This window comes from Galeopterus variegatus, unplaced genomic scaffold (assembly GCF_000696425.1).
Source record: "Galeopterus variegatus unplaced genomic scaffold, G_variegatus-3.0.2 Scaffold137, whole genome shotgun sequence".
Classification (NCBI taxonomy): domain Eukaryota; kingdom Metazoa; phylum Chordata; class Mammalia; order Dermoptera; family Cynocephalidae; genus Galeopterus; species Galeopterus variegatus.
In genome coordinates, this window is record NW_007726248.1 from 751,495 (window position 1) to 776,124 (window position 24,630).

Consider the following 24,630-nt stretch of genomic DNA (forward strand, 5'->3'; position numbering starts at 1 on the left):
CTTCCCCCCTCCCCCACACATCATATCTGTTCATTTGCCTTAAGTTCAAGGAATTCTTGTGATTGTTGCGTCTTCTATCCCCCCCCCCCCGTTAATATATATTTAAATTATTGAAAATAAAGTACAATGTGTTTTATTTTTCTTCACGGTGCTTTCAAACAGATGTCAGGATCTTCTCTTCTCCCTGTAGTAACTTGTGTACTTCTAGCTGAGGACTTCTCAACTGGATACTGCAGAGGTATTACAATGCCTTGATCTGGCTTCTGAAATGCTGAGATGAGATTTTATTTTCTGGAAAAATCTTTTATGTACCCCAGGTGCTGTCTCAGCACTCCAAGAACCTGTTTCTGTCTGGGACACTTGGTATGTGTAAATTTAACCTTGATACAGTTCTGGAGACTGGGAAGTCCAAGATCAAGGTGCCAGCAAGGTAGGTTTCACGCTGAGGTCTCTTCGCTTGGCTTGTGGGTGGCTGACTTCTTGCTCTGTGCTCACATGGCCTTTCCTCAGTGCATGTCCATGGAGAGAGCCGTTGCCAAATTTCCTATTAGGAAGTTGTAGGAATTCACAACCCCACCAGCCATGTATGAGAATAAAGGCTTTTGGCCAAGATGATGATACAGAAAAAAAATAATCAAGAAGATACATGTTTGCTAAAGGCTCACCCCACGCCAGCTGTGTTTATTTGTTGAACTCTATCGCCATGTTCCTTGGACCAAACACTGACGGTCCTTAGACTCAGTTTATTTAGTGCCTCTTACAACACCCTGGAACTCTGACCCAAGTTTTATGTGAAGGGAAGGGGATTTCTGGTAAATACGGTTTCCAGTTTGGAAACTCAACCCAAGCATTTTCCTCATCCCAATGTGGACCACCTCTGTGGTTTTGACTGCTGAGAATTAGTCAAAATGGGATGCTGGCTGACTTGGAGCTGAGAACTTAAGTGCTTGTAAGAAATAAAAGACATGGTTTGGGGTGAAAAAGTCATGTTCCAAGGTATAAAGGAAAAACCAATAACCACCCAAAGGTTTGGAGTTTTATTCTGACCTGCTCTGATAATATCACTATGGCAATTGTCTCCATAAACAGTTGCAAAATAGCACTATGAAAAGGAACAGGCAGGTTCCACCCAGGCGATCTGGAGTTATTTTAAGGATCAAGGCAATGTCATCTGGGGTAAATGTGGAATGCAAAATCTGTTCTTTTAATAATCATCTTTTGTGAGGCTGAACAACGGCCTGGCAAATCTCGTTTGTGCTGGAAGAGGCACAGGCCCAGTGTCTTCGGGGCCGAGGAGAAAGCACAGCCAAAAGGATGGAAATGATGGTTAATAACAGATGCTGGGATTATTCTTCTCACACCCTTGGCCTCTGAGATTCTGCTGAGCCTGGAGTGGAGTCCAAGGGTGGAACAAGGGTGATGTTCTCGGGAAGGGTTGGCCTGGTTGAGAGGCTGGGATCGGGACCCCAGGGAACTGAGCTTGGTTGTCTGCCCCTGACCTGGATTCCTGGGCCAGCAGCGGTGGAGGGAAACATCTTCAAGGCCACGTTCTGTCTCTGGGGCATCACCATCTGCCACTCCTGTTCTCATGCTATTTTCTTTGAACCCCTGACACAGCAATCCCCAGTCCAAAAAGCAGAACTGGCTATTTTTTGCACCCCCCCCCCAAAAAAAAATCAAGCAATACACTTGCTGAATTCCTTGCTGACCCTGAAACATGTCCTCTTTGCACTTAACCCCTTGCTCTTTCCTACATTCTCTTTGTTCCCTTCTCTTCTAGACTGCTAAATTGCAAGCACCACCATCGTCTCTAGCAAAGACGCTAAGGGGAAGGGGTTGTACTGTGGCCACGGAGGCTGGCACGGTGCCTGTGACACAGAAGCTTCTCCATAAGTGCCAACTGATAAAAACTGAATCCAAAATCCCATACCTACCCCAAAATGGACATTTCTCCAGCAGGTCTGAGACAGAGGCTATTTGGTCATTCATTCATTCAATAAATATTTATTGAGCACCTCCTAGGAACCAGAACTTTTGCTAGTGACTGGAGCTACATGGACGCACAAGATCCCAGGGCCTGTCCTTATGGAGATCACATTCTTGTAGACCCTAATGTCTGAGTGGTGAGCACAACTTCCATCTTATTACAGAGCCTTCCTGAACACTGAACATAAAATCACACTCCCCCTTTACCCTGTTTTATTTTTTTTCCCAGCACTTATCACCACAGGTAATATTATATACTTCTCTGCTTGTCATTTACCTGTCAGTCTTCAATGCAATAATGTATCGCCTTTGGGGGTGTTTTGTGTATGGTGCTCACAGCTGACTCCCTATCGCCTAGAACTGTGCCTAGCCCACAGCAGGTATGTGTTAGCCTGGGCTGCTGTAACAAAACACCATAAACTGAGTAGCTTATAAACAGTAGAAATTTACTTCTTACAGTTCCGGAGGCTGGGAAGTTGAAGATCAAGGTGCTGGAAGGTTTGGTGTCTGGTGAGGGCCCTATTCCTAGTTCATAGACAGCACCTTCTTACTGTGTCCTTGTGAGGCAGAAGGGGTTAGCTAGCTCTCTGTGGTCTCCTTTATAAGGGCACTAATCTCAATCATGAAGTCTCCACCCTCATGACCTAATCACTTCCCCGAATCCCCTCCTTGTAATACTATCACCTTGGGGGTTGATTTTAACATACAGTACTTGCTTCTGCACCACAGGTGCTAAAATTGGAATGATGCAGAGATTAGCATGGCCCCTGCACAAGGATAACGTTCAAATTCGTGAAGTCTTCCACATTTAAAAATAAAGACTTCATGGGCCGGCCTGTGGCTCACTCGGGAGAGTGCGGTGCTGATAACACCAAGGCCGCGGGTTCGGATCCTATATAGGGATGGCCGGTTTGCTCACTGGCTGAGCGTGGTGCTGACAACACCAAGCCAAGGGTAGAGATCCCCTTACCGGTCATCTTTAAAAAAAAATAAAAATAAAAAAAAATAAAGACTTCAACATATGAATTTGGGGGAGGGGGGACACAAACATTCAGATCACAGCAAGGTGCTCAACAAATGTATGTCAAATAAATTTTTGCAATAAACTCTGCGATCCTCTGGGAGAACTTTCTAGCAGAAATCTCCGGGGAATGAGCTGAGAACTCCAGAGGGTCATAACAACAAATTACAACCATCCAGGGCTTTACAGTTTACAAAGCGGGAAGGTGCACTGGGATGTGCACAGACCTTCACCCCTCAGAGCCCTGGTTTCCTCCTTGTGAATTGGAAATAATGACATCTACCTGTGGGGACTGTTGTGATGATCAGATGATGTGATGCCTGTGAATTGCCCATACGGGACCTGGCACATAGTAGGTGCTCCCTGCCTAGGGATGAACACTATTGCTTATTACTTGCTTCCTAATTCTGTGTGGACATTATTATTATCGTGGCCATTTAACTGACAAGGAAACCAAGGCTCACAGAGGGTTAATAATTTGCCCATAGTAGCTCAGGCAGGACTATAACCCCCCATGGGGGCTGAATTCCAAATACAGGGCCACAGCTGCCCACTCTGGAGGGAAAACACACAAGTGCCTCCTGATTCTCCCTCCACCCTCACTCTGAGGTTCTTCCTTTTCAGTCTATCTTACCACCCAACATTGTGGGCCAACAGCAGCCCTGGGGAGAAGCAAGCCCAAGGCAGGATTGTGCATTTGGTTAGTAGATAAAGGACAAGTCCCCTCCCACCCATCTCCCTAGCCTGTTCTGCAGCTTTCTGAGTGGCTCCCCAGGTTTCCTACAGCCCCCACTTCTCTAACACCTTAGGGACCCTCAGCCTGCCAGCATCTGAGCTGACACGATTCTGGTCCAATCAGATGCGATGGACCGTGAGAGTCATTAGCATAAACAGATCGGGAAATTTCTCACAATTGAGAGGTCTTCAAAATTCTGACTAGCCTATAAAGACTACCTGTAAGTGAACTTCCTAAAAATAATTATAATTAAAAAAAAAACTATGATAGTGTTTGTTGTAATTCATTAAGCATCTCCTTGGTGCTGGGCAATGTGGGAGGCAGTTTACAAATGTCCAGTCCAGACAATAACCAGAAAGACAGATATTATTATTCCCATTTTGTAGAAGAAAATGTTGAGGTTCAGGAAAATGAATGGTCTTGTCGGCTACTAAGTGGTGAAGTCCCAGGATTTAAACCCAGGTCTGTTCGCCTTCAAAGAGAATGCTCCTTCTGCCACACAAATATATGCAGGTGGGGGTGGGAGGGGTGGAAATTATATGCACTAGGATCCCAGCATCACTCTGAAGAAAATAGGAAAATCCTAAAAAACACAAAAATAGGGGAATAATTATGTGAATTATTATAGTAAATGTAGTCAGTAGTTTTGCAGTTACTGAAAATAGTACAAAGAATATGATGGCTGAAAGTCCTGATGATAAATGAAAAATGTAGACTACAGAATGTATGCCCATGGAGGTTACCATTTATATACATGCATGTGAAATATAAACATGCTTGTGCGGAAGGCAGAAAGGAAATATATAAATGTGATCTTAACTGTGTGGTGGGATTTGGAAGGACTTTCCCCCCTCTAGTTACTAATCTTTCCGTAATGCAGTTAAATTACTTTTTCAATTTACAGATTAAAAAAGGTTTTTAAGGGCCGGCCTGGTGGTGCACTGGAGAGTGCACGGCTTGGGAGTGCGGCGGCGCTCCAGCCGAGGGTTCGGATCCCATGTGGAGACCGGTTCCTGCTCACTGGCTGAGCGCCGTGCGGACGCGACACCGAGGGTTGCGATCCCACTGCTGGTCCCCGGTACGGGCGCGACACCGAGGGTTGCGATCCCGCTACCAGTCAGTAAAAAAGACAAAAAGGAAAAAAAAAAAAGGTTTTTAAGACACTCTTCCTAGAAGTCCTGTAGCTTTGCACATCAACCAGCAGGTATTGTTTTAAATTGCTAACTAGATACATGACTTTCCTTTAGCACCTGCTCTAACCCTGGAGACCCACCTGCTTCTGAGTCATGGCACTTTCCGCCCAAGCAAACGCTGGATATTTTCTTACCCACTTCTGTGTCTGTCTGCTAATGCCATGCTCCAGTCTAGAGCTGCTCTGCCTGATACAGCAGTCATCGCCATGTGTGAATATTTATATTTAAATTAATTTAAATAAATAAATAATTCTGTTCCTCAATCACACTGGTCATACTCCAAGTGCTCAATAGCCACATGCAGCTAGTGGTTACCATAGCAAACAACACAGATATAAAATATTTCTATCATAGCAGAAGGTCTATGAGGCAGCACTGATCTAGCATCTAGGCTGAAGACAATTTCTAGAACTCTTGCTAGACAAAAGATTCCCCAGCCGCTTGTAATCAATGGATTGACTGGACAATGAATTTTTCATCCTGAGATTTTACTCTCTCATCCCATCTCTACTCTCTGGAAAGCTCAAGGGTCAGGGGAAATTAAGGATGGCACCTCCCCATCAAAAGGTGGATCTCCCAGTTATGGCGATTTAAAGTACTTTACGGAGTGGAGATTAATTGGGCAGGGTGGAAGAATGAGTAAAGTAAATTAGAGTACTGTGTCTTATTATGAATGTTATCAACAGAAGCCACTTATTGATGTGAACTATGTGCCAAGCACTGTATATATTTGATTTCAGTTAATCCTCATGACCCTGCGAGGTAGATTTTATGTCATTGCACACTAAGAAGAAGACACTGAGGCTCAAAGAAGTAAAGAAACTTGCCCAACTTCATAAGCCAGAATCTATACCTTCAGACACCAAAGCTCATGTTCTTTGTATTATAATAACAGGCCACATGGGGAATTCTGAATCTCATGGAAGAATTCTGATTGGACCTGCTCGAGTAACAAGCCAACCCTTGGGACTAGTCACACTGGATAGAAAGATAGGCTACCGTGATTTGTCCACCACTGTACTGGTAGGGACAGGTTCCATTAGAACCACCTAAGATCAGGGAAAGGCAATTGGTAAAAAAAAGAGAGATGTGACAGACAGAAACAACTGCTACTCATTGCTTTAACTCCATCTGTATAATTCCCATTGGGCCTACCCATGTACTGACCTCATTCGTTTCCCAAATTATCTCGAGATGAACAATAATAACAATTATTACCATCTTTTATTATTAAGAGCCTAGGTGATGTAGCATGTGCTTTTTATGTGCATTATTGTTGATGTTTGCACTTGTTTTCTTGCTTTGGGTAGATACAGCAGATCTTGTTTCCTGGACACTCAGTCCTGAACTTCTTAGGTTCTCTGTAGCCTGTTTCCAACAACTGGCCCACCTCCTGCACTAAGCTCTAGACTAATTCAAGTCATGCACGTATGAAACATTAAAATCTTTTGCCCTGAAGCCTATGCTTTCTCTTTGGGAGTTAAATGAATGAGACATTCACATGCAGGATTACTCACTAGGTAGGGCGCCAAGTGGCCAGTTCTAAAACTGGACTTAGTCTACACAGTCCAGCCCAGGGATTGGACAGTTGATCAGAGGCTCAACTGGATGCCCTGCAGAGGGCCCTGGAAAGCTGAGAGGTCTGTGTTTCAATGATCAGGGGAGAAGGAGGAATGTTCTTGGGCCATGGTTGCTCCTTGGATTGAATCCAGCCTATATGAGAGCCGCTTGGGGCCCAAGTTGTCTAAGTAAACACTGATGCCTTGACGAGTTTCCAAAATTGGGAACAGAAAAACTGTTTGGTTTGAACAGACTGTGCTCTGTAAACCACCACTTGTATATCACCAGGGTCCTGTGTAAATATTTTAAATACAGATGGAGAGAACACAACTTTTTTTTGAAATCCCATCACTTCATTGCTAGACTTATAATGAATTATGTGTTGTCACTATTTGTTGTTACACTTAAAATGAATTATGTGCTATTTCTATTTATTGGGAGGTCCAATTCTCTATTTTGATTATAAGCTTCTCAGATGTGTCTCTATTGACTGTTGAGGTTTGGAGAAAGACCAATAAATAACATGCCACTTTTTCCTGCTTGAATTTTGCACAAAATATAGGGAAGACACAGGAATTGAGTAGGTAGAGCTGAAATCTTCAGTTTATTACCAATAAAGCTGATTATGGAGAAGTTGGCTTTAGGCATATGACAAAGGAGCTTCTAATTCTTCACCCTAGAATTAGGCAGACTTAGCCACCTTAGTGTCTTGAGACAGCACTAGACTGGGGTAGACCCATGCCTTAGGGGTAGAGCCTGCCCCTGTAGGACTTAAGGCATGGAGGAGCTGAAGAGAATGTGTTGCCAAAGAGAAGAAAGGAAGAAAGGCTCTAAGTTGAGCATGCCCAGTTTCTTCTCCCAAACCTACCAATCAGATAGTTACTCTTCCTCCCATGGGAAACGATAAGAGAGCGGACCAAGAGCAGCTAAGATGGTACGGTGGTGGACCTCCTGCCAGAGACTTGAAGCCAGAGAAAAGGAGTTTCACCACCTACAGACACCTCGAAGAATGAAGCAAAGTGAGGGCCTAGTCAAGGACCCCCAGACACATCCTCGTGGCAAAGAACATGGTCATTGCTTGAGTCAGAAAGAAGAACTTGGGCCGGCCTGTGGCTTACTCGGGAGAGTGCGGTGCTGATAACACCAAGGCCACGGGTTCGGATCCCATATAGGGATGGCTGGTTCACTCACTGGCTGAGCGTGGTGCTGACAACACCAAGTCTAGGGTTAAGATTCCCTTACCGGTCATCTTTAAAAAAAAAAAAAAGAAAGAAAGAAAAACTTGATCTTGAAAACGAAGTTTACCTTCAGGCACAGTTTCAACACTGGTAATACTTAGGCCACTTTAGAGGTAGAAAAACTGAGACTCAAGAGTATTGCTCCCAGATCCAGTCACCAAAATCGACATCATCTGCCTTTGCCAAGAACACTCCACTCTCTTCTCAACAACACCTCCCTTCTTGACTGGGGCAGACAAGGCCTGTTCCTAAAAGAGCTGTGCCTCAGGTAGAAATTAGCGTTGTGAATTTCAAACCTGATCCTTTATGTGTTTCCTCTCTTGGTTATGTGACAGGATGGGTTTCTCTTGGCCATATACCCACTCTGTTCCTTCCCACTCCCAACCTTGGAAGGAGATGAGAGGGTAGATCTTTTAATATAATAATGCCCCGAAGATCTACAGGAACTTATTGATATTAAGATAGAAATAGGTCTCTCAGGGGCTGGCCCGGTGGCGCACTGCTACAGTGCGCCGCTTGGGAAGCACGGCGGCGCTCCCGCCGAGGGTTCGGATCCCACATACAGACTGGTTCCCGCTCACTGGCTGAGCGAGGTGCGGGAGCAACACCGAGGTTTGCGATCCCGTTGCCGGTCACGAAAAAAGACAAAAAAAAAAAAAAGAAAAGAAATAGGTCTCTCAGGGGCTGGCTGGTTAGCTCAGTTGGTTAGAGCATGGTGCTGATACACCAAAGTCTAGGGTTCAAACCGTATGCTGGCCAGCTGACAAAAAAGGAAAGAAATATGACTCTTTAGCCTCCATCACAAAGGGTTCTGGCTGGATGAAGCCAGAGGCCCTGGGGAGACAGCAGAGGGGTAGAAACTGAAAGGGAGGTAAAGTGGAAGGAAGGTAATACCCACGTGGAGAGCACAGGAATAGTAAAGATGTTTTATACCATCCTCTTGACTTTAAGGACATTTGTGATTGGCTGTCTGTAATAAGATGGGGGACTTCCTGGAGTGGACTCTGCCTACTTGCCCTTCCACAGTCACTGGGAGAAAAGGCAGGGTTTTCCTTAAATAGCCTCACCATCTTCAATGTCTGGTGGCCTCTCTACCAAATTCCTCTCTTTGCATTGGTTACTGTCTTGGTCCATTTGTGCTGCTATAACAGAATACTGTAGACTGGACAGCTTATAAACAAGGCATTGATTTCTCACAGCTCCAGATGCTGAGAAGTCCAAGAACAAAGTGCCAACATACTTAATGTCTAGAGAGGGCCTGCTTTCTGGTTCATAGATGGTGCCTTCTTACCGTGTCCTCACAAGGTGCAGTGGGTCAGAGGTTTCTCTGGGCCCTCTTTTATAAGGGCACTAATCCCATTCATGAGGACTCCATCCCCATGACCTGATCACCTCCCAAAGGACCCACCTCCAAATACCACCACCGTGGGGGTGAGGATTTCAACTCATAAATTTTAGAGGGACACAAATATTGTCTATAGCGATGATCAAGCCTTGTCCATTCTTTCTCTGTGAGATCTTTCTCTCGGCCCCCTCCTCATTTCTATTTTCTCTGCTTCTGGTCATCACTTCTTGATTGAACTACTGGAAAAACATTTTCCCTAGACCTCCTGCCTTTATCACCCTCCGCCGGCACCTACTGTTCATTTCCTGCCAGAGTGATCTTTCTGAAAAAAGCAGATCTGATCTGCTCAAGGCTCTCTCCTACCCGAAAGCCTTTGCTCATTCTCTGTTTCCTATAAAACAAAGTCCAAGATCCGAGATCCTCATACAAACTTGCAACTTATCTTCCGCTATTATTGTTCATACAGCCTATACACTAAGACAAGTGTAGCCAAGCAAGTATGGAATGTTGAATTGGAAGGAACTAAATTGAGGGTAAACTGGACAAATGGACCAGTTTTGCAGGAAATCGGTGGAAAAGAGAAATCATTTGGTATTTTTAATATTTACTGGTCTTCCTAAATGCCCAACCAGAGGGGAATGGCAAAGTGATTTATGGAACCCCTGCTTATGATATGTTATACACCCTTTAAAAATTACATTTATAGTTCAAAAAAATAGAGTAATATGTGTACTAAAAGAATTCATAGTACACTCATATGATAATTTATTATCAAGCTATCTAAAAATCCCCCTGATTTTGAAGAGTATTTAGTGGGATTGTAAAATGCTCAACATATATGTTAAAGTGAAAAAAAGTAGAATAAATTTATTGCTGTACTATGATTTCCATGAAGAGCAAAAGACTAGAATGCATTACAAAAATGCGTTAATGCGTGTGGGATTATAGGAGACTTATTCATTCCTTTTACTTTTATGTATTTTTAAAAATGTTCTACAATAAGCATGTATTACTTTTATGATCAGAAAAAAATAACAATGTTTATAAGTTTTGTAATAATATGAAGCAATGCAGTTTGTTATAATGTTAAATTTAAAAAATAGAAGACAAAATTGTACAGAGTGAATGAATTGTGTTAAAAAAAAAATTTTTTTTTTTTTTGAAAAGGTGGGAAGGAAATACACCCAAATGTTAATAGTAGTTGTCTTGGGGTATTTTCGATAATATACAAGTATGCAAGTATTATTTGAATTATAGGAGAGAACCAATAGGATAGAGGGTGTGTGTGCACATATATGTATATATATGTATACATGGAGATAGAGAGAGAGAGAGATTATAAGAAACTGGTGCATGCAATTATGGAGGCTGGTAAGTCCCAAATCTGCAGGGTGGGGCTGGCAGGCTGTAGGCCCAGGACAGCCAGTGGTGCCGTTGCAGGCCAAAGGCAGTCTTCTGAAGAATTCCCCCTCGCTCACAGAGGCCAGTCTTTTTGTTCTATTCAGGTCTTCAACTGACTGGATGAGGCCCACCCACAATACAGAGAGCCGTTTGCTTACTCAAAGATTTAAATGTTGATCTCATCCAAAAACACTCTTCAAGTTGACACATAAAATTAACCATTACGACAGCACCAATGGTAAAATATTCTTGTCAAAAAAAAAAAACTAACTGAATTTATCAATCTTCTAGATTTAATGATCAGGTTATGGGAACAACAGAGGACAGAGAAACATGTCAAAAGACACCATGAGGATGAGATTAGCCAACCCAGTACAAGATAAATGAACTGGGGGCTGGCCCGGTGGCGCACTGCTACAGTGCGCCGCTTGGGAAGCATGGCGGCGCTCCCGCCGAGGGTTCGGATCCCACATACAGACCGGCCGCTCACTGGCTGAGCGAGGTGCAGGAGCAACACCAAGGGTTGCTATCCCGTGGCCGGTCCCGGTCCGGTACGGGCGCGACACTGAGGGTTGCAGTCCGTTGCCGGACACGAAAAAAGACAAAAAGGAAAAAAAAATCTATATACCTTTTTTTTTTCTTGCCTTATTGCACTGGCTAGAACCTTCAGTTTGATGTTGACTCGAGGTGGAGGGAGGGGCATCCTTGTCTTGCCACTGATATGAGGTGCAGGACAGTCCATCTTTCACCGTTATGATAAATGAACTGGTGTAAAAATATAGGGGAATGGTGATAGATGAAAACTGACTTAAGAGGTCTATCAGCCAAATGTGATGCATGGACCTTGTTTGGATCTTGATTTGAACGAACCATCTGTAAAGAGAGATTTACAAGAGAATCAGGAAAATGTGAACACTAACTAGATAGTAGTTGATGTTAAGAGTTTTTTTCATATGTTAATGGTATTGGAGTTCTATTTTCTAAAACAGGAGGCCTTGTCTTTTAGAAATACATAGTGAGGCATTTACAGATAGAAGGATTTTGGGCATTTACAAATAGAAGGATCTCCATTAGCACATTGGACAGAGGTATAGATGAAATGAGGCCTTCCATATATTAATAACTATTGGTTCTGGGGGATGGAAACATGGGGGACATGATGTTATTATCTCTACTTTTGTGTATGTTTAAAATCTTCTATTAAAGTGTCCAATTCTTCACCACTTCTTCCAGCCAAAAGGATGACAACTTGCTGTTGCATGCCTGTTTTAGGTCATAGAAATTCTGTATTCTGAAATTCACCCTTCCCTGTAAAGGAGAATAATCAGTGAGATTCTCCTGGCTTACACACTGTAAATCTAAAACAGCACTCTCCAATACAAGCCACATATGTAATTTACAATTTTCTAGGCCACATTAATGAAAGTAAAAAGAAACAGATGAAGTCAATGTTAACAATTTTACTTAAACTAATATATTGAAAATATTATCATTTCAGCATATAATCAATATAAAAAATTATTGAGATATTTTATTTTTTTCCTCCTAAGTTTTCAAAATCCAGTATGTATTTTATGCTTACAGCACATCCCAGTTTGGCCTAGCCACATTCCAAGTTCTCAGTAGCCACCATACTGGACAGCACAGGGCTACAGGTTGGGGGATGGGGACTCTGGAAACTCCATTAAGTGGGATTTTCTCTGTCCTCCTTCATGTTTTGTCTAGTTCTGAGGGTGTCTTCTTGGCTGCAGAACTTCCCATAGAAACCAGAACAATGTGCTTCTAGTTTATATTCAACAAGACCGAGAACCTGGCAAACTCTTTTAGTGACTCATTGACCCACGCTGGCCTAGAAGTGATGTTACACATATATTACATATATATGTAATATACATATAATCCTGGAAAATGCACAATCTGTTGACTTTATTTTATCCATAGAACTGATTCACTGTAGCCCAATTCTCAGCTCTGTTCTGCCATGTATTCTCCCATCACATTGTGGAGGTTAAGCTCAGAGGTTCTAAGTCAGGTAAACCTGGGGTACACTCCTAACCCTACCACTTGCTAGCTGTGGGACCAGGACAAGTTACTTACAAATAAAAATATCAACTAATACTTATTGATTTATTGAGCATTTTCATTTATGGCAGGCCCTGTGCTAAGCATTTCACATGTACCCTTCACTTCATCCTCATTATCACCGTATAAAATATAGTCTACCATTTCTCCCCATATTACAGGGAAGGAAAGTGAGTCACAGAGAGGTAAAGCAACTTGGCCAAGGTCACATGGTCAGAAAGTGGGGGAATCAGGACTCACCCCCCAGTAGGGCTGACATCTCCATTAGTACAGTGAGAACAGTGCCTAGCACCTACAATACTTTTAGGGACCCAAAAAATTGTTTTGTTTTAATTTATTATAAAATCAGATATAAAAAATAATATATGCACATAATGATTATCACATAATGATAATGATAATAGTAAATTCAGTCTGGATTAGATTCATCTTTATTCCAACATAGTCATAAAGTATGTTTAAGTTTTCTGTTTTTTATGGAGGCAAGATTGCCTAGGGCCCATGAAATCAGAACCCCTAACTCCATGACCCCTAAATCCAGGCCCCCCATCTTAAACTATTATGATTTACCAACTCTATGAACCTCAGTTAACCCACTTTAAGGCTGGATATCTGTGTGGACTCAGACAAGTCGCGCTCTCTGTGCCTTGCATTCCTCCTCTGTAAAAATGTGAATAATAAATAGTATTGGCTTGTCTGTGACTCAAGGATGCTGAGGAAATGTGCACAACACCCTAGCAGCATGCCCGATGCTCAGGAAGGCCTCCACAACGATTAGCTGCATCTGACTGCATTCCTCATGGCGGCAGCAGGGTCTGGAGCTTCTCTGAGAGAGCCAGCTGTCTGACAGCCTCGGCGTAGCAACACTTCATCAGGCACACCAGGAATTCCACAGCATCTTCACAGCAGCCTCCGGGGAGATTTTGATGTGTTCTTCAACCAACCAGGGGAGATCCATGCTTATAAAAGCTTCCAGGCCTCAGCAATAATTTCCCCCTTCCCACACCCCTCCCCAGTCCCTTGGGCCCTTTTCCATCTTAGCTCCGTTTCTGCAGGAAGCAGTACAGAAAGGACTCCGTTTTAAGCAAGAGCAGAAGAAAGAGCACAGACTTGGAATTCTCAGGAACTGGCTATGCAGCCCAGCTCTGCCAAAAACAACCTTGGACAAGTCACTCAACCTCTGAGCCTCAGAGCCCCCAGCTGGGTAACAGGAATATATCATTAAAATAATAACAATAATTGTTACCATTACTACTGTAATGTAGTCTATAAGCATATGACCTTTGAGTTCAGAGCCCTGCTATGGTCTGAATGTTTGTGTCCCCCATTTCCCAAATTCATGTGTTGAAATCCTAACCCCCATGTGAGGATATTAGGAGGTAGGACATTTGAGAGGTTATAGGTCATGAGGGTAGAGCCTTCATGAAAGGGATCAGTGCCATTATAAAAGCATCCTGAAAAAGGCCCCTTGCCCCTTCCACCACGTGAAGACATGGCGAGAAGACACCATCTGTGATTGAGAAAGTGAGCCCTCATCAGACACTGAATCTGCCAAATCATGATCTTGGACTTCCCAGCCTCCAGAACCGTGAGAGATAAATGTTGTTTATAAGCCACCCAGTGTGTGCTATTTTTGTTAATAGCAGCCAATCAGACTAAGACAGGTTCAAATCATGGATTCTGCCCTTTGAAACTACATAATCTTCCCTTTCTAAGTCTCATTTGTAAAATGAGGAATAATAATAGTACCCACCTCAAAGTGTTGTTGGGAGGATTAAATGAGATGATTAAATATAAAACTTTTTGCAGTGTTAGGGACACAGTAAGCGCTCTATAAAAGTAAGCAATTATTATTTTAGTTATAATAGTGCTTTCTCATGAGTCCTATAGCACATAGCATGGTTTCCCAACTGCACACAGTAGATACTCAATGAGTGACTGTTGCATAAATAGATGAATGAATGGACGGATGAATTAGTGAATGAATCTTGCCATTACTCTCAACCCAGAGCACTTTTCTTCATGCCAAATCCCCATTGACTTATAGCAGCAGGAGTTTTAGCAGCCTCAAGACTTTCAAATTTCTTATTTCTTATTGACTTGATAAGGTGGTCTAAAATATGTCCACAACTCCTCGACAACTTTGACGCTCCCTTCAAAATATCAAACTTAATTCCCTTCCCCTTGACTGGGAGCTGAATTTAGTAACTCACTTCTAAAAAATAGAATAGAGTAGAAGTGATAGTGTGCAACTTTCAAGACTAGGTCACAAAGGACCTGGAGGCTTCCATCTTGGCCTCTCTCTTGGGTTGCCTGCTCTGGGAGAGACAGCTGACGTGTCATGAGCGTGCTCAAGCTGCTCTATGGAGGGGTCATGTCATGAGGAACTGAGGCCTCCTGCCAACAGCCACATGCATGAGCTATTATGGAGGCAGGTGCCCCAGTCAAGACTTCAGATGACTACGGCCCCAGCCAACAACTTGACGGTAAACTCATAGGAGACACTGAATAAGAACCACCAAACTGAGCCACTCCCGATTTCCAGACCTACAGAAAATGTGAGATAAATAAATGTTGTTTTAAGCTGCTGTGTCTGGGGATAATTTGTTACACATGAATAGATAGCTAATACACTTTTTATGAGTCTTCTTGATAAAAGGTTGAACAAATGCTTTTCTCCATGCTGGCTCATGGAGACTTCTGACTTTTCATTTTCCATATTGTTTTAGCATTATTTAGAAAGCCTGAATTCCACATTTACTAGTGATGGTACTATTACTAGACCATGCCTGATAACTAATTAAGGACCCCTGCCCCCGTAAGATCTCAGGTGGGCTGCATTCTAACATCTGTTGTACACCAGACCTCAGTGGAATTGGCATTACTGGATCCCTGGCTGGGAAGAGTCAGGCTCAGTAACAAGCAGCCTTCCATACAGTCAGCAGCTCATATTTGGAAGCATCATGTTGTCTATTTCAGGAGTGTGCATCTCAGAGAGAATATTTCCTTACTGACAGCTCCCATGCTGTTTTAATAGCAGCTAATCTTTTCACCTTATTTGGCGGCAACTTTGGAATCCTTTTCCTGGCTAGCCAAATCTCAGCACTAACAGGAGAAAACTCTCCTAGACCTTTGCTTCTGAGGAAACTCTGCCTGATGTGGAAAAGAAAGCCTGGAAAGTGTGTCCATGCCTGATGAGCTTGAGGGTTCAGGGCTGATAAAGACAAGCCAGCTAGCTCTTCATATCTCACAATGAGGATGTTAGCAATCAGGCTATCCTGAGGGTATGGTGCTGTGGCCAAGACCATCAAGTTCAACAGTCTTTCCCTGAGCACCTGCTATGTGCCAGTCACTGTAGCCAAGGCCAGGAAACAAATATGAGTAAACGAGGTCTTTGCTCTGAAGGAATTTATGGTCTAGTTGGGGAAGACAGGCAACCAATCAATAACTGCAATTCAGAGCAGTAAGCAGAGGTTTATGAGACCAGTGCTCTAACCCCTGAGCTACGGAGCAATAAGCAGAGGTTTAGAGGTTTACTGACACACCGGGTGAACTGAGAGCACAGTGCAGGCCAGAGCAAGGGAGGGTTTCTGACTCTTGGAGGCAGTGTTTCCTGAGCTAATTGTGGGGCGAGAGTAGAAGGAACCACACGAGAGAGTCTGGGGAAGCTTTTCTAGACAGAGGGAAGAGCATAAACCAAGCCTCATCATTAAGGTAGAAATACAAAGTACTGGGTGAGGCTGGAGTTTGTTAAGTGTGAGGGAGACGGGAGGGGGCTGGAAGTGTAGCTTAAGAAGAAGTGTCTTAGCCCATTTACTATTGCTGTAACATAATACCACTGACTAGGTAATTTATTAAGAAAATAAGTTCATTTATCACATGATTCTGGAGGCTGGGAAGTCCAAGAGCATGACACCAGCATCTGGCAAGGGCCTCGTTGCTGCATTATTACACGATGGAGGGCACACATGGCAAAAAGGCAAGAGCGAGAGAGCCAGAGAGAGCTCGTTTTTGTAACAAACCCACTCCCATGATGGTGAACCCACTCCCATGATAGCAACATTAATCCATTCATGTGGGCAGAAGGATTAAGTTGCCAACACGTGAACTTTTGGGGGACACATTCAAACCATAGCAAGTAGGCAGAGTCAAGGTGGAGGAGAGTCTTGGACATCATCTTGGACACGATAAGCAGTCACTGAAGGTTTTCAAGCAAAAAAGGGACATGACCAAGTCTGGGTTTTAGGGTGTTCACTCAGGAAAACCTGTGGAGGGAGGATTTGAAGACCGGAGGCTGAGAGGCCAGTGAGGAGGCTGCCATCATTTGTCCAGCCAAGTTTGATGAAGGTCTGGAAGAGGCCTTGGGGATGGAGAAGATGGGACAAATTCAGGGCATACTGAAGAGGTAGAACCAGCCATGAGCCAAGTACAGGGAGGAGTAAATCCTGGGTTGTTGACTTTGAAGGCTAGAGCCAGGATTCTTCTGAGTTCTTGGTCGTAACTTCTGAGGGCTGGTGAGATCTAATTTATCCTCCTCCAATCCATCTTGGAGTCTAGTTGGAACAATAACTGCCAAACTGGCCTTGACATTTGAAAGATCTCATAAACCCACACCCCATTTGTAGCAAGGATCTCAAGGCAAGGGTTGAGTGCAGATTTCTTGCTGACTCCACAATCTGTCCATTTCTCTCCATAGGCACTTGCCCTCGATCAGGTCTCAGCCACCATCCTCTCTTGCCTGGACTATGGCAGTAGCTGCCTACCTGGTCTACTTTTTTCTACCCATTTCTATTCTTAACCCCTAAGTCCAGGCCCCACATGGCAGCCACAGTGATCCTTTAAAAATGCAAATTGGATAATGCCACTCTACTGCTTTAAAGCCCTTGAAATATCTTCATCACTCTTAAAAGTCATCCTCCTTTCCTGGCCTACCAGACCCATGTGTCTGCCCTCCACATACCCCTCCAACCTCCTCTCCTGTGTGCCCCACTGGCTCACCATGTCCCAGGCACTAGCTTTCCACTGTTGCCCAAATACATCAAACTCTTTCCTGTGCAGAGCCATTCATTCGCTCAACACATATTTATCAAGCACCTACTATGCGCCACACATTGCTCTTGGTGCTGAAGATACAGCAAAGAAGAAAGTGCACACAAATCCCTGCCCTTGGGAAACTTATATTTTAGTAAAAAAAGACAGGCTGCAAACAAGACAAGTAAATAAATATAGTATGTCAGATGGGAATCAGTACTAAGGAAAAAGAAATGTTTAGAGAGGGGACCAGCAGTGTTGCGGAATGGGTTTACAATTTTCGGCATGGTACAGGGAAGTTCTCGATGAGAAGGTGACATTTGAAACTCAAGGGAGGTAAGGGAATGAGCCATGGAAATACATGAGAGAAGAGTATTTCTGGCAAAGGGGATAGCAAGTGCAAAGGCCCTGAGGCTGGGGTGTGTTTGTGTGTCCAAGGAATAGCAAGGAGGCCAGAGGAGATGAAGGGGAGGAAGAGGTGAGACTAGAGAGGTAGCAGGGATCCCAATCAGGGGAGCCTGATAAGCCAGAACAGGAACTTTGGTATCTCTACCAGAATATTCCATGTTGGTCTTCATCCACATGGCTGCTCTTTCCCAATCATTCAGGTCTCAGAGGGACATTTCCTGACTACCTTTATACTTCACTATCATACTCACTCTTTTATTTATAATAAGTAGCAAGATATACAATTGCTTGATCTATTTCTACTCATCCCTTTATTATAACACAAGGTCCACTAACGGTAGGAGCCCTGTCTTTTTGACCATTGTAAACCCACTTAGCAGACTTAGCTTAGCTGACCATCCAGCACTCAGTAAGTGCTCAATAAATAGTTTGCTGAATGAATGAAAGAAGCACGGAGATTCTATAATTTTTATTCCTAGTTTGAATCCTGTGGAGTATGGAGAAGTATGTTTTGATGTTGAAGGAACATCTCCAGAAAACTTGTGGCCATTGGCCTAGAAGTAAGGGTGGGGGGTACCTACAAAGATTTTGAGGCAGGGAGAGAGAGAGAGAGAGAAAGGAGAAAAATCAAAAACATGCCACATTTATTAAAGACTTTGGGTGTGTTAAGTATACCTCAATAAAGCTGTTAAAAAAAGGAGACTTGGGAATTAGAATGATCTTAAACTTCTAAATTATAACATTAAAAGCTAGAGGGCAAAAGAATAATATCTTCAATATACTGAGTGAAATATATTGATAATATAGAATTCTATTCCTAGACAATCTATCAATCAGGTGTATAGCAGAATAAACATAATTTCGGGCATGCAAACTCTCAAACATTTTACGTCCTGTGCACTTTCTCTCAGGAAGTGATTGGTGATGGAGGATGTGCTCCATCCTTATGAGGGCGGAAACACAAGAAAAAGACAAGTATCCAGGAAACAGTGGCTCCAATCCAGGAGAAAGGCTAGGGAACCTCCCAAGTTGATGGCAGAAGGAAGATTCAGGATGACAGCTGCACAGAACACTTAGTCTGGATAGGTACAGGGGCGGAGGGCTCCAGGACGGAGACCACCCAGAAAACAGGGAAATTCACACATTGTCTACCGCACACGTGCAGCCAGGACTGTCCACATAGTTTGCAGGGCCCAGTGCAAAATGGAAATGAAGAGGCAAGGCCTCTTGTTAAGAGATTACTAAGCACTGCAGGATAGAAGAGCAGATCACTGAAGCAAGTGGGGACTCTTCTGAGAGTGGGGCCCTGTGGGACTGCGCGAGTCACACGCCCAGGAAGCCGGCCTCTGTGTAACCATGTGGAAAATGGCCATGATCACTGTTCTTATCTGCAAGCTAAGAGAAATGACTCTAGTTGACTTAAGGAGAAAGAGAATTTATTAAAAGGATAGTAGGTGGCCCACAAAATCCCAGGAGGGTTGGAGAACTTCATTTATGGCTACCCGACTGGAATCATTGCCTCCAACCAAGTTGTTAACTGGTATGGTGTGGCTGATGCAGCTGCCACCACCCGTACCACTGAAGCCTGCCTGCTGACACTGTGGGGTCTCTGGACAAAGGATGTTGCTACTGACTTGACTGCTGCCCCACTGCAACTTCTTCCACCACAAAATATCTTTGCATTTCCTTCTTCTGCAGTCCTTAGTTATTGATTCAAAGTCTGGAATGTGTGCATTTGATGGGTGGAGCCCAAGCCAAATGCCCAATGCCCTAGCTGCAAGAGGCTGGAAAAGTGAGCATCTAGAATTTTCTGCTTCTATGGTAGGGATTCTGCTTCTCACGAGTCTCATAAAGAGGAATTCCCCAAATACAAGAAGGGTTTAAGAGCTGGGCAACCAGGAAGAATAAGTGTCCACTATAGACGTATGGAAAGAATTGGTGATATATATGTTAAAAAAACAACAACCCCCAAACCACTAAGCAAATGAAAAAAAAATATGAATGCAGATAAAAGTAAAACAAAAAGCTGTTTAAGAAAGGAAATATAAACATAGTATACCATCTGGCTCATCAGTGTTCCGCGTTTGCGTATCCTGAATAATGTAAAAACTGAATACTCAAACATTTGATACTTATCACATTGTGCAGATGGAAAGGGTACAATCAGAGCTGTTGATGATTTAAGAATGCTAAAACCTCATCTGCCACAACAGGAAGTTAATAGATAATGCCTAAAATCGATAAATAAAAAGTTAGAAGTAAAATTACATTTAGAAATACAGACATAAGTGCCAAAAGAAGCTGGTAAAACACTGAAAGTGGCCCTTTGGGGAACAAGACTGGAGACTGAGGAGAGGTGAGGTAGGGGGACTGTTATTTTGGTGGTTGGTTGTTTTTGCCTCTTGGTGCCTGTTTAGATCAGGCTATATTATGCCATGCTGCAGTAACAGACTAATCCTGAACATCTCAGGGGCTTAAGAGAATAACGTGTTTTTCCTCATTCCTGCAGAGTCCAGTGTGAGGTGTGAAGTCCTTTTCAATCTTATCGTCCCATTATCTGGAACAAGGTCATTGCAAAATGAAGAGAAAGCTGGAGAATGGTGTGGGATCTCCTGAAGGGCCAGGACTGGGAATGGCTATCATTGCTTCCACCCCATTCCACTGCCTGGGACTCAGTCACCGGGGCCAACATAACTCTATGAGAGCTGGGAAAAGTGGTCTTCCAGGAAGACACATAGCACTATTTTGCTATAACACCATTTACATTTTAAAAAAATTAATAGACTTTATTATTTACAGTAGTTTTAGGTTTGTGGGAAAAAATGAGCAGAAAGTACAGAGTTCCTATATATCCCCGCTCCCCCTACCCCTAACACAATACCCTCTATTTTTAATATCTTGCATTAGTGTGGTATATTTGTTACAATTTATGAACCAATACTGATACATTGCTATTAACCAAAGTTCATAGTTCACAGCAGGGTTCACTCTTTATGTCGTACAGTTCTATGTGTTTTAACAAATGCATAATGTTATATATCTACCACTACAGTGGACACAGGATAGTTTCCCCGCCCTGAATATCCCCTGTGCTCCACCTTTACATCCCTGCCCCCACTACATTCCCTGAACCCCTGACAACCACTGATTTTTTACTGTGTTCATAGTTTTGCCTTTTCCAGATGCCATATAGTTGGAATTATACAGTAATTGTTTTCAGAATGGTCTTTTTCACTTAGCAATATGCATTTAAGTTTCCTCTGTGTCTTTCTGTAGCTTAATTGCTTATTTCTTTTTATCGTTGAATTAATATTCCATTGCATGGAAGTTCATCTATTCACTTGTTGAAGGACATCTTGGTTGCTTCCAAATTTTGGCAATTGTGAATAAAGCTGCTATAAACATTCATGTGCAGGTTTTTCCATGGACATGTTTTCAATTTCATCTGAGTAAATACCTAACAGTGTGATTGCTGGATTGTATGTAAGACTATGTTTAGCTTTGTAAGAAAGTGCCAAACTGTCTTCCAAACTGGCTGCGCCATTTTTCACTCCCACCAGCGATGAACAAAAGCCCCTGCTGTTCCACATCCTGAGTAGCATTATCAGTGTTTTGGATTTTAGCTGTTTTAAGAGGTATGTGGTGGTATCTTATTGTTGTTTTGATTTGTGATTCCCTAATGACACATAAGGTTGAACATCCTTTTATATGCTTATTTGCCATATATCTTCTTTGTTGAGGTGTTTATTCAGATTTTTTACCCACCTTTTTTTTTTTTTTTTAAAAGATGACTGGTAAGGGGATCTTAACCCTTGACTTGGTGTTGTCAGCACCACGCTCAGCCAGTGAGCAAACCGGCCATCCCTATATGGGATCCGAACCCGTGGCCTTGGCGTTATCAGCACCACACTCTCCCGAGTGAGCCACGGGCCGGCATCCTTTTATATGCTTATTTGCCATATATCTTCTTTGTTGAGGTGTTTATTCAGATTTTTTACCCACCTTTTTTTTTTTTTTTTAAAAGATGACTGGTAAGGGGATCTTAACCCTTGACTTGGTGTTGTCAGCACCACGCTCAGCCAGTGAGCAAACCGGCCATCCCTATATGGGATCCGAACCCGCGGCAGGAGCGCTGCTGCGCTCCCAGCGCCGCACTCTCCCGAGTGCGCCACAGGCCCGGCCCCCTTTTTACCTACTTTTTAATTTGGTTGCTTGCTTTCTTATTGTTGAGTTTTAAGAGTCTGTATGTTTTGGATATAAGTCCTTTATCAGTTATGTGCTTTGAAAATATTTTCTTCCAGCTTGTGGCTTATATTTTCATTCTCTTAACAGTGTCATCCATAGAAAAGAAGTTTTTAGTTTTATCAAAGATCATCTTATCAATTCTTTTCTTTCATGGTTTGTGTTTTTAGTGTTTCATCTGAAAACTCATTGCCAAATTCAAGGTCACCTAGATTTTCTCATGTGTTATCTTCTAGTAGTTTTATAGTTTTGTGTTTTACATAGGTTTATGATCCATTTTCAATTAATTTTTGTAAAAGATGTGAGGTCAGTATCTAGATTTATCCTAGTTGCATGTAAACGTTGACTTGTTCAGCACCATTTATTGAAAAGACTATTCTTTCTCTATTGTAATTGTTAAAGTCCTTGTTCTATTCTTTCCTCCCTTTCACTACTATACTTGACTAGTCTTAAATACATAAATAAATAAATGGTCTTTGCTCCTTTGTCAAAGATCAGTTGGCTATCTTTGTGAGGGTCTATTTCTGGGCTCTCTGTTCAGTTCCATGGATCTAATTGTCTATTCTTTCACCAATACCACACTGTCTTGATTACTGTGGACTTATAGTAAGTCTTGAAGTAGGATAATGTCAGTCCTCTCAATTGGTTCTTCTTCACTAATATTGTCGTGCGTATTCTGTGTCTTTTGTCTGCCCATATAAACTTCAGAATCAGTTTGTCAATGTCCACAAAATAATGTACTGGGATTTTGGTTGGGATTGAATTGCATCCATAAGTCAAGTTAGGGAGAATTGACATCTTAATGATATTGATTCTTCCTATCCATGAACATGGACTGTCTCTCCATTTATTTCAATCTTCTTTGATTTCTTTCATCAGAGTTTTGTAGTTTTCTTCATATAGATCTTGTGCATATTTGGTTAGATTTATACCTAAATGGGTTTTTTTGGTGCTAATGTAAACGGTGTTTTTAATTTCAAATTCCAATTGTTCATTGCTGACTTTTGTCAGCTATTTTTTTTTATTTTAAGATGACCGGTAAGGGGATCTTAACCCTTGACTTGGTGTTGTCAGCACCACGCTCAGCCAGTGAGCGAACCGGCCATCCCTATATGGGATCCGAACCCGGGGCCTTGGTGTTATCAGCACCACACTCTACCGAGTGAGCCACGGGCCGGCCCTCATTGCTGACTTTTGTATATTAACCTTGTATCCTGAAATCTTGCTATAATTTCATAGTAGTTCCAGGAGTTTTTATGTTGTTATTGATTATTTGGGATTTTCTATATAGCCAATAATGCCATCTGGGAACAAAGAAAGTTTTATTTCTTTCTTTTTGATCTTTGTACCTTATATCATCAACTTTTTTATTCTATGAAGCTATTGTTTTCCTTAAAATGTCTAATTTAATTTAATTTAATTTTTATTTATTTATTTATTTATTTTAAAAGATGACTGGTAAGGGGATCTTAACCCTTGACTTGGTGTTGTCAGCACCACGCTCTCCCAAGTGAGCTAACCAGCCATCCCTATATAGGAATCTGAACCCGTGGTCTTGGTGTTATCAGCACCACACTCTCCCGAGTGAGCCATGGGCCGGCCCTAAAATGTTTAATTTTAAGAAGTGGGGATACCTTGGAAGGATACCTGTAATACTGATGGGGTAAAGCACTATGCCATCAGACACAAAATTTTAAGTGCATTAATCTCTGTTCCCTTGTTCCTCAAAGGTTAATAATCTTACAGAAAATAATAAGTATTGACAAGGATGTGGAAGAATTTGAACCTTGTGCACTGTTGGTAGGAATATATGGGAAAGTTGCTATGGAAAATAATATAGAAGTTCTTCAAAAAATTAAAAATAGAAATATCATATAATCTAGCAATCCCACTTCTGGTTTATATCCAAAAGGACTGAAAGCAGGATCTCAAAGAGATATTTTCATACCTATGTTCATTGCAGCATTATTCACAATAGCCAAGAGGTGGAAGCAAATCAAATGTCCATAGATGAATGAATAGATAAACAAAATGTGATACACACACACACACACACACACACACACACACGCAGAGTGGAATATTATTCAGCCTTAAAGAAGGAAATCCTGTCACAGGCTACAACATGGATGAAGCATGAACATATTATGCTAAGTGAAATAAATCAGTTACAAAAAGACAAATACTGTATGATTCCACTTATATGAGGTATCTTACATGGCCAACTCATAGAAACAAAGTGTAATGGTGGTTCCCAGCGGCTGGGGATAGTGGGAATGGGGAGTTGTTCAGTGGGTATAGAGTTTCAGTTTTGCAAGATGACGAAGTTTTAGAGGTCTGCTGCACAACGATGTGAATATACTTAACTACTAAACTGTACATGTAAA